Here is a 10,104-nt window from a genome sequence, read left to right as displayed (position 1 = left end):
TCCCCTCCCCTCACTCATCCCAACGCCTCCCCTCCCTCATCCCACACCTCTTCCCCTCCCTCATTCTCCCCTCACCTCCCTCATTCTCTCCTCCCTTTCCTCATTCTCCCCTCCCCTCCCTCATCCCGCACCTCTTCCTCTCCCTTATCCCAACCCCTTCCCTCCCTCATCCCACCCCTCCCCTTCCTCATCCCAATCCCTCCCCTCCCTCATCCCACACCTCTTCCCCTCCCTCATACCACACCTCTTCCCCTCCCTCATTCTCCCCTCACCTCCCTCATTCTCTCCTCCCTTCCCTCATTCTCCCCTCCCCTCCCTCATCCCACACCTCTTCCCCTGCCTCCCCTGATTGGTGGAGGTTGATTTTGGGGGATTCCCACTCTTTGATGACGTGTACAGTGTAAATTATCTCCACATCTGACGTGTAACACCCTCTTCCAGCACCGGTTGGCGGGACACGACACACAGTTATCTCGAGAATCTTCATCGACTTTCTCTCCTGAACTCCAGCAATTACAAATCAAACCGAGTAGTCCATCTTTATCAGGACGTCCAACTTGGTCCATGTTTATCAGGACCTCCGACTTGGTCCATCTTTATCAGGACGTCCAACTTGGTCCATGTTTATCAGGACCTCCGACTTGGTCCATCTTTATCAGGACGTCCAACTTGGTACATGTTTATCAGGACTTCCGACTTGGTCCATGTTTATCAGGACGTCCGACTTGGTCCATGTTTATCAGGACCTCCGACTTGGTCCATCTTTATCAGGACGTCCAACTTGGTCCATGTTTATCAGGACCTCCGACTTGGTCCATCTTTATCAGGACGTCCAACTTGGTCCATGTTTATCAGGACCTCCAACTTGGTCCATCTTTATCAGGACGTCCAACTTGGTCCATGTTTATCAGGACTTCCGACTTGGTCCATGTTTATCAGGACGTCCGACTTGGTCCATGTTTATCAGGACCTCCGACTTGGTCCATCTTTATCAGGACGTCCAACTTGGTCCATGTTTATCAGGACCTCCGACTTGGTCCATCTTTATCAGGACGTCCAACTTGGTCCATGTTTATCAGGACTTCCGACTTGGTCCATGTTTATCAGGACGTCCGACTTGGTCCATGTTTATCAGGACCTCCGACTTGGTCCATGTTTATCAGGACGTCCGACTTGGTCCATGTTTATCAGGACGTCCGACTTGGTCCATATTTATCAGGACGTCCGACTTGGTCCATGTTTATCAGGACGTCCGACTTGGTTCATGTTTATCAGGACGTCCGACTTGGTCCATGTTTATCAGGACGTCCGACTTGATCCATGTGCCAAGTTTGGAGGTAATTGGTCTGGTAGTTTTGGTGTGATTGGTGTTACACACAGACACAAAAGGACATTGATTTTTTTCAATGAAGAGCAAATACAGTCTGTCGGTTTCCTGATGCAAATATGAAGGGGAGTTGGGAGGGAGCAAGGAGGGTGGGGGAGCTGGGCGGGAGTGAGGAAGGGAGGGACTAGGAAGGAGGGGGAGTGCAAAGAGGATGGGGGAGATAGGAGGGGGAGGAGAAGTGGGGAGGGTATTTTGGAGGAGGTAAGCATGAGGAGAGGGGAGTCTGGATTTGCATTTGGAAGGGGGACTTGAGGGAGAAAAGGGGGGAAGGGTTCTCGACATGCTTTTAGTAGTGGGACTTGTGGGAAAATGGGGTGGGGGGAGGGGGGATGGTGAGGATTGAATTAAATTGAGTACGTTAATACAGCATACGGAGACCACCTGGAGATATCCATGAAGTCTCTACGTGCTGAACCTGGCAGTTAAAAAGAACATGTTCTCCCAACAGAGGGTGGGAGAGAGAGAGAGAGAGAGAGAGAGAGAGAGAGAGAGAGAGAGAGAGAGAGAGAGAGAGAGAGAGAGAGAGAGAGAGAGAGAGAGAGAGAGAGAGAGAGAGAGAGAGAGAGAGAGAGAGAGAGAGAGAGAGAGAGAGAGACAGACAGACGGACAGACGGAGAGAGTTTGGAGAGAGAAAAAGAGGGAGAGGGTGAGATAACAAGAGACAGAGAGGGTGAGAGACGGAGAAGGGAGAGTGAGAGAGAAGAGAGAGTGAGGGAGAGTGGTGAGAGCGGAAGGAGAGGGAGAGGGGTGGGAAGAGTGAGGAAGGGGCGAAGAGGGGGGTGGGATTTCGGCAGATGTGATGCCCAGTTTAATGTCCATTCAAGGGAACGTCACACACATTGATGAATCACCGTGCCTGTGAAACACCAGGATGACAGTTTATAGCTGGGTCAGTATTCAAACCTAGGCCCGCCAGCTTAAAGCGAGGCTTCATACCTCTTGGCTATCCTGCCATGATGTGGCTCTTCATTGTTTTGTAACCACTGAAAATTGTTTAACTCATTGTAATCCTGTAATTTATGTTGCCTTTCGAACTCCGGAGAGGTCACCACGGTGAACCTTGGATTGCCATCGAAGCTTGTTGACCAAAAAAAGTGTTAAGAAAAACGAAATGTAAATTTTTTATATGTATTATAGGTATCCTGTACAGTAATACATTTACATTAATATTTTATAAAGAAAGCAGATCGCACAAAAAGATGAAAAACACAAACTACGTTCATAATTGCCACGGCTTGCACAACGGCTTTGATCCCGCTGGTTCATCATTATTATTTTTGTTGTGCTCCATGAAGTTCCACTTTTTGCAGATCCTTAATCTTTTCTTCACTCAATATAATTGTCTGAACAGCATAAAAAGTTTAAGTTTAATGCTTCACTGAAGTAAATACATTTAGTTATAAAATAAAATCACTAATTTGTTGAAATTTTCTGATTTCACTCCAGATTTCAACCCTTATTTAGTCCACGAGATGCGATTCTCAAATCCGACAATATTTGCAACAGAATACGAATGTTCTGGATACAGAGCTACGACTCCAGGAATGTATGAATACCCAGTAGGAGCAAATAAAGAAAGGGTCACTTCCGCTTGTGCTATACCTCTGGAGGGAGAGTGAGGTCGATGTTGTTGTTATAGATGGAGATTGAGGTTTATATTGTTGTTTTGAAGGTCGATGTTACAGAGGGAGAGTGAGGTTTATGTTGTTGTTATGTCGGTCGATGTTATGGAGGGAGAGAGAGGTCGATGTTGTTTTGTAGGTCGATGTTATGGAGGGAGAGTGAAGTCGATGTTGTTGTTATGTAGGTCGATGTTGTGGAGGGAGAGTGAGGTCGATGTTGTTGTTTTGGAGGGCGAGTGAGGTCGATGTTGTTTTGAAGGTCGATGTTATGGAGCAAGATTGAGGTTTATGGTGTTGTTTTCTAGGTCGATGTTTTCGAGGGAGAGTGAGGTTTATGTTGTTGTTATATAGGTCGATGTTATGGAGGGAGAGTGAGGTCGATGTTGTTTTGTAGGTCGATGTTATGGAGGGAGAGTGAGGTCGATGTTGTTTTGTAGGTTGATGTTATAGAGGCAGAGTGAGGTCGATGTTGTTATGTAGGTCGATGTTATGGAGGGAGAGTGAGGTCGATGTTGTTTTGTCGGTCGATGTTATGGAGCGAGAGTGAGGTCGATGTTGTTGTTTTGTAGGTCAATGTTATGGAGGGAGAGTGAGGTCGATGTTGTTGTTTTGTTGGTTGTTGTTATAGAGGGAGAGTGAGGTCGATGTTGTTGTTATGTAGGTCAATGTTATGGAGGGAGAGTGAGGTCGATGTTGTTATTATGTAAGTCGATGTTATGGAGGGAGAGTGAGGTCGATATTGTTGTTTTGTAGGTCGATGTTATGGAGGGAGAGTTAGGTTGATGTTGTTGTTTTGTTGGTCGTTGTTATCGAGGGAGAGTGAGGTCGATGTTGTTGTTATGTAGGTCGATGTTATGGAGGGATAGTGAGGTCGATGTTGCAGTTATGTGGGTCGATGTTATGGAGGGAGAATGTGGTCGATGTTGTTGTTTTGTATGTCGATGTTATGGAGGGAGATTGAGGTTTATGTTGTTTTGCAGGTCGATGTTATTGAGGGAGAGTGAGGTCGATGTTGTTGTTATGTAGGTCGATGTTATGGAGGGAGCGTGAGGTCGATGTTGTTTTGTCGGTCGTTGTTATGGAGGGAGAGTTTGGTCGATGATGTTGTTTTGTCAGTCAATGTTATGGAGCGAGAGTGAGGTCGATGTTGTTGTTATGTAGGTCAATGTTATAGAGGGAGAGTGAGGTCAATGTTGTTGTTTTGTAGGTCGATGTTATGGAGGGAGAGTGAGGTCGATGTTGTTATTATGTAAGTCGATGTTATGGAGGGAGAGTGTGGTCGATGTTGTTGTTTTGTAGGTCGATGTTATGGAGGGAGAGTGAGGTTGATGTTGTTGTTTTGTTGGTCGTTGTTATCGAGGGAGAGTGAGGTCGATGTTGTTGTTATGTAGGTCGATGTTATGGAGGGATAGTGAGGTTGATGTTGTAGTTTTCTAGGTCGATGTTATGGAGGGAGAATGTGGTCGATGTTGTTGTTTTGTATGTCGATGTTATGGAGGGAGATTGAGGTTTATGTTGTTTTGCAGGTTGATGTTATTGAGGGAGAGTGAGGTCGATGTTGTTGTTATGTAGGTCGATGTTATGGAGGGAGCGTGAGGTCGATGTTGTTTTGTCGGTCGTTGTTATGGAGGGAGAGTTTGGTCGATGATGTTGTTTTGCCGGTCAATGTTATGGAGCGAGAGTGAGGTCGATGTTGTTGTTATGTAGGTCAATGTTATAGAGGGAGAGTGAGGTCAATGTTGTTTTGTAGGTCGATGTTATGGAGGGAGAGTAAGGTCGATGTTGTTATTATGTAAGTCGATGTTATGGAGGGAGAGTGAGGTCGATGTTGTTGTTTTGTAGGTCGATGTTATAGAGGGAGAGTGAGGTTGATGTTGTTGTTTTGTTGGTCGTTGTTATCGAGGGAGAGTGAGGTCGATGTTGGTGTTATGTAGGTCGATGTTATGGAGGGATAGTGAGGTTGATGTTGTAGTTATGTAGGTCGATGTTATGGAGGGAGAGTGAGGTCGATGTTGTTGTTTTGTAGGTCGATGTTATGGAGGGAGCGTGAGGTCGATGTTTTTGTTTTGTAGGTCGTTGTTATGGAGGGAGAGTGAGGTCGATGTTGTTATTATGTACATCGATGTTATGGAGGGAGAGTGAGGTTGATGTTGTTGTGATGGAGGTCGATTTTCTGGAGGGATCGTGAGGTCGATGTTGTTGTTTTGTAGGTCGATGTTATGGAGGGAGAATGAGGTCGATGTTGTTATTTTGTATGTCGATGTTATGGAGGGAGATTGAGGTTTATGTTATTTTGCAGGTCGATCTTATTGAGGGAGAGTGAGGTCGATGGTGTTGTTATGTAGGTCGATGTTATGGAGGGAGCGTGAGGTCGATGTTGTTGTTATGTAGGTCGATGTTATGTAGGGAGAGTGAGGTCAATGTTGTTGTTTTGTAGGTCGATGTTATGGAGGGAGAGTGAGGTCGATGTTGTTATTATGTAAGTCGATGTTATGGAGGGAGAGTGAGGTCGATGTTGTTGTTTTGTCGGTCGTTGTTATGGAGGGTGAGTTTGCTCGATGATGTTGTTTTGTCGGTCAATGTTATGGAGCGAGAGTGAGGTCGATGTTGTTGTTATGTAGGTCAATGTTATAGAGGGAGAGTGAGGTTGATGTTGTTGTAATTTAGGAAGATGTTATGGAGGGATAGTGAGGTCGATGTTGTTGTTTTGTTGGTCGATGTTGTGGAGGGACAGTGACATCGATGTTGTTTTGTCGGTCGATGTTATAGAGGGAGAGTGAGGTCGATATTGTTGTTTTGTAGGTCGATGTTATGGAGGGAGAGTGAGGTCGATGTTGTTATTATGTAAGTCGATGTTATGGAGGGAGAGTGAGGTCGATATTGTTGTTTTGTAGGTCGATGTTATGGAGGGAGAGTGAGGTTGATGTTGTTGTTTTGTTGGTCGTTGTTATCGAGGGAGAGTGAGGTCGATGTTGTTGTTATGTAGGTCGATGTTATGTAGGGATAGTGAGGTTGATGTTGTAGTTATGTAGGTCGATGTTATGGAGGGAGAGTGAGGTCGATGTTGTTGTTTTGTGGGTCGATGTTATGGAGGGAGCGTGAGGTCGATGTTCTTGTTTTGTAGGTCGTTGTTATGGAGGGAGAGTGAGGTCGATGTTGTTATTATGTAGATCGATGTTATGGAGGGAGAGTGAGGTCGATGTTGTTGTGATGGAGGTCGATTTTCTGGAGAGATCGTGAGGTCGATGTTGTTGTTTTGTAGGTCGATGTTATGGAGGGAGAATGTGGTCGATGTTGTTGTTTTGTATGTCGATGTTATGGAGGGAGATTGAGGTTTATGTTGTTTTGCAGGTCGATGTTATTGAGGGAGAGTGAGGTCTATGTTGTTGTTATGTAGGTCGATGTTATGGAGGGAGCGTGAGGTCGATGTTGTTTTGTCGGTCGTTGTTATGGAGGGAGAGTTTGGTCGATGATGTTGTTTTGTCGGTCAATGTTATGGAGCGAGCGTGAGGTCGATGTTGTTGTTATGTAGGTCAATGTTATAGAGGGAGAGTGAGGTCAATGTTGTTGTTTTGTAGGTCGATGTTATGGAGGGAGAGTGAGGTCGATGTTGTTATTATGTAAGTCGATGTTATGGAGGGAGAGTGAGGTCGATGTTGTTGTTTTGTGGGTCGATGTTATGGAGGGAGAGTGAGGTTGATGTTGTTGTTTTGTTGGTCGTTGTTATCGAGGGAGAGTGAGGTCGATGTTGTTGTTATGTAGGTCGATGTTATGGAGGGATAGTGAGGTTGATGTTGTAGTTATGTAGGTCGATGTTATGGAGGGAGAATGTGGTCGATGTTGTTTTGTTTGTCGATGTTGTGGAGGGAGATTGAGGTTTATGTTGTTTTGCAGGTCGATGTTATTGAGGGAGAGTGAGGTCGATGTTGTTGTTATGTAGGTCGATGTTATGGAGGGAGCGTGAGGTCGATGTTGTTGTTTTGTGGGTCGATGTTATGGAGGGAGAGTGAGGTTGATGTTGTTGTTTTGTCGGTCGTTGTTATGGAGGGAGAGTTTGGTCGATGATGTTGTTTTGTCGGTCAATGTTATGGAGCGAGAGTGAGGTCGATGTTGTTGTTATGTAGGTCAATGTTATAGAGGGAGAGTGAGGTCAATGTTGTTGTTTTGTAGGTCGATGTTATGGAGGGAGAGTGAGGTTGATGTTGTTGTTTTGTTGGTCGTTGTTATCGAGGGAGAGTGAGGTCGATGTTGTTATTATGTAAGTCGATGTTATGGAGGGAGAGTGAGGTCGATGTTGTTATTTTGTAGGTCGATGTTATGGAGGGAGAGTGAGGTCGATATTGTTGTTTTGCGGGTCGATGTTATGGAGGGAGCGTGAGGTCGATGTTCTTGTTTTGTAGGTCGTTGTTATGGAGGGAGCGTGAGGTCGATGTTGTTGTTATGTAGGTCGATGTTATGTAGGGAGAGTGAGGTCAATGTTGTTGTTTTGTAGGTCGATGTTATGGAGGGAGAGTGAGGTCGATGTTGTTATTATGTAAGTCGATGTTATGGAGGGAGAGTGAGGTCGATGTTGTTGTTTTGTCAGTCGTTGTTATGGAGGGTGAGTTTGCTCGATGATGTTGTTTTGTCGGTCAATGTTATGGAGCGAGAGTGAGGTCGATGTTGTTGTTATGTAGGTCAATGTTATAGAGGGAGAGTGAGGTTGATGTTGTTGTAATTTAGGAAGATGTTATGGAGGGATAGTGAGGTCGATGTTGTTGTTTTGTTGGTCGATGTTGTGGAGGGACAGTGACATCGATGTTGTTTTGTAGGTCGATGTTATAGAGGGAGAGTGAGGTCGATGTTGTTGTTTTGTAGGTCGACGTTATGGAGGGAGAGTGAGGTCGATGTTGTTATTATGTAAGTCGATGTTATGGAGGGAGAGTGAGGTCGATATTGTTGTTTTGTAGGTCGATGTTATGGAGGGAGAGTGAGGTTGATGTTGTTGTTTTGTTGGTCGTTGTTATCGAGGGAGAGTGAGGTCGATGTTGTTGTTATGTAGGTCGATGTTATGGAGGGATAGTGAGGTTGATGTTGTAGTTATGTAGGTCGATGTTATGGAGGGAGAGTGAGGTCGATGTTGTTGTTTTGTGGGTCGATGTTATGGAGGGAGCGTGAGGTCGATGTTCTTGTTTTGTAGGTCGTTGTTATGGAGGGAGAGTGAGGTCGATGTTGTTATTATGTAGATCGATGTTATGGAGGGAGAGTGAGGTCGATGTTGTTGTGATGGAGGTCGATTTTCTGGAGGGATCGTGAGGTCGATGTTGTTGTTTTGTAGGTCGATGTTATGGAGGGAGAATGTGGTCGATGTTGTTGTTTTGTATGTCGATGTTATGGAGGGAGATTGAGGTTTATGTTGTTTTGCAGGTCGATGTTATTGAGGGAGAGTGAGGTCTATGTTGTTGTTATGTAGGTCGATGTTATGGAGGGAGCGTGAGGTCGATGTTGTTTTGTCGGTCGTTGTTATGGAGGGAGAGTTTGGTCGATGATGTTGTTTTGTCGGTCAATGTTATGGAGCGAGAGTGAGGTCGATGTTGTTGTTATGTAGGTCAATGTTATAGAGGGAGAGTGAGGTCAATGTTGTTGTTTTGTAGGTCGATGTTATGGAGGGAGAGTGAGGTCGATGTTGTTATTATGTAAGTCGATGTTATGGAGGGAGAGTGAGGTCGATGTTGTTGTTTTGTGGGTCGATGTTATGGAGGGAGAGTGAGGTTGATGTTGTTGTTTTGTTGGTCGTTGTTATCGAGGGAGAGTGAGGTCGATGTTGTTGTTATGTAGGTCGATGTTATGGAGGGATAGTGAGGTTGATGTTGTAGTTATGTAGGTCGATGTTATGGAGGGAGAATGTGGTCGATGTTGTTTTGTTTGTCGATGTTGTGGAGGGAGATTGAGGTTTATGTTGTTTTGCAGGTCGATGTTATTGAGGGAGAGTGAGCTCGATGTTGTTGTTATGTAGGTCGATGTTATGGAGGGAGCGTGAGGTCGATGTTGTTTTGTCGGTCGTTGTTATGGAGGGAGAGTTTGGTCGATGATGTTGTTTTGTCGGTCAATGTTATGGAGCGAGAGTGAGGTCGATGTTGTTGTTATGTAGGTCAATGTTATAGAGGGAGAGTGAGGTCAATGTTGTTGTTTTGTAGGTCGATGTTATGGAGGGAGAGTGAGGTTGATGTTGTTGTTTTGTTGGTCGATGTTGTGGAGGGACAGTGACATCGATGTTGTTTTGTAGGTCGATGTTATAGAGGGAGAGTGAGGTCGATGTTGTTGTTTTTTAGGTCGATGTTCTGGAGGGAGAGTGAGGTCGATGTTGTTATTATGTAAGTCGATGTTATGGAGGGAGAGTGAGGTCGATATTGTTGTTTTGTAGGTCGATGTTATGGAGGGAGAGTGAGGTTGCTGTTGTTGTTTTGTTGGTCGTTGTTATCGAGGGAGAGTGAGGGCGATGTTGTTATTATGTAAGTCGATGTTATGGAGGGAGAGTGAGGTCGATGTTGTTATTTTGTAGGTCGATGTTATGGAGGGAGAGTGAGGTTGATGTTGTTGTTTTGTTGGTCGATGTTGTGGTGGGACAGAGACATCGATGTTGTTTTGTAGGTCGATGTTATAGAGCGAGAGTGAGGTCGATGTTGTTGTTTTGTAGGTCGATGTTCTGGAGGGAGAGTGAGGTTGATGTTGTTGTAATTTAGGAAGATGTTATGGAGGGAGAGTGAGGTCGATATTGTTGTTTTGTAGGTCGATGTTATGGAGGGAGAGTGAGGTTGATGTTGTTGTTTTGTTGGTCGTTGTTATCGAGGGAGAGTGAGGTCGATGTTGTTGTTATGTAGGTCGATGTTATGGAGGGATAGTGAGGTTGATGTTGTAGTTATGTAGGTCGATGTTATGGAGGGAGAGTGAGGTCGATGTTGTTGTTTTGTCGGTCGTTGTTATGGAGGGTGAGTTTGCTCGATGATGTTGTTTTGTCGGTCAATGTTATGGAGCGAGAGTGAGGTCGATGTTGTTGTTATGTAGGTCAATGTTATAGAGGGAGAGTGAGGTTGATGTTGTTGTAATTTAGGAAGA

The sequence above is a fragment of the Eptatretus burgeri genome, chromosome 5, assembly GCF_056783735.1.
Source record: "Eptatretus burgeri isolate ZD-2024b chromosome 5, Ebu_testis_v1, whole genome shotgun sequence".
In the NCBI taxonomy this organism is placed as follows: domain Eukaryota; kingdom Metazoa; phylum Chordata; class Myxini; order Myxiniformes; family Myxinidae; genus Eptatretus; species Eptatretus burgeri.
The sequence above is the reverse complement of the archived record's forward strand: the minus strand, read 5'-3'. Positions refer to the sequence as shown.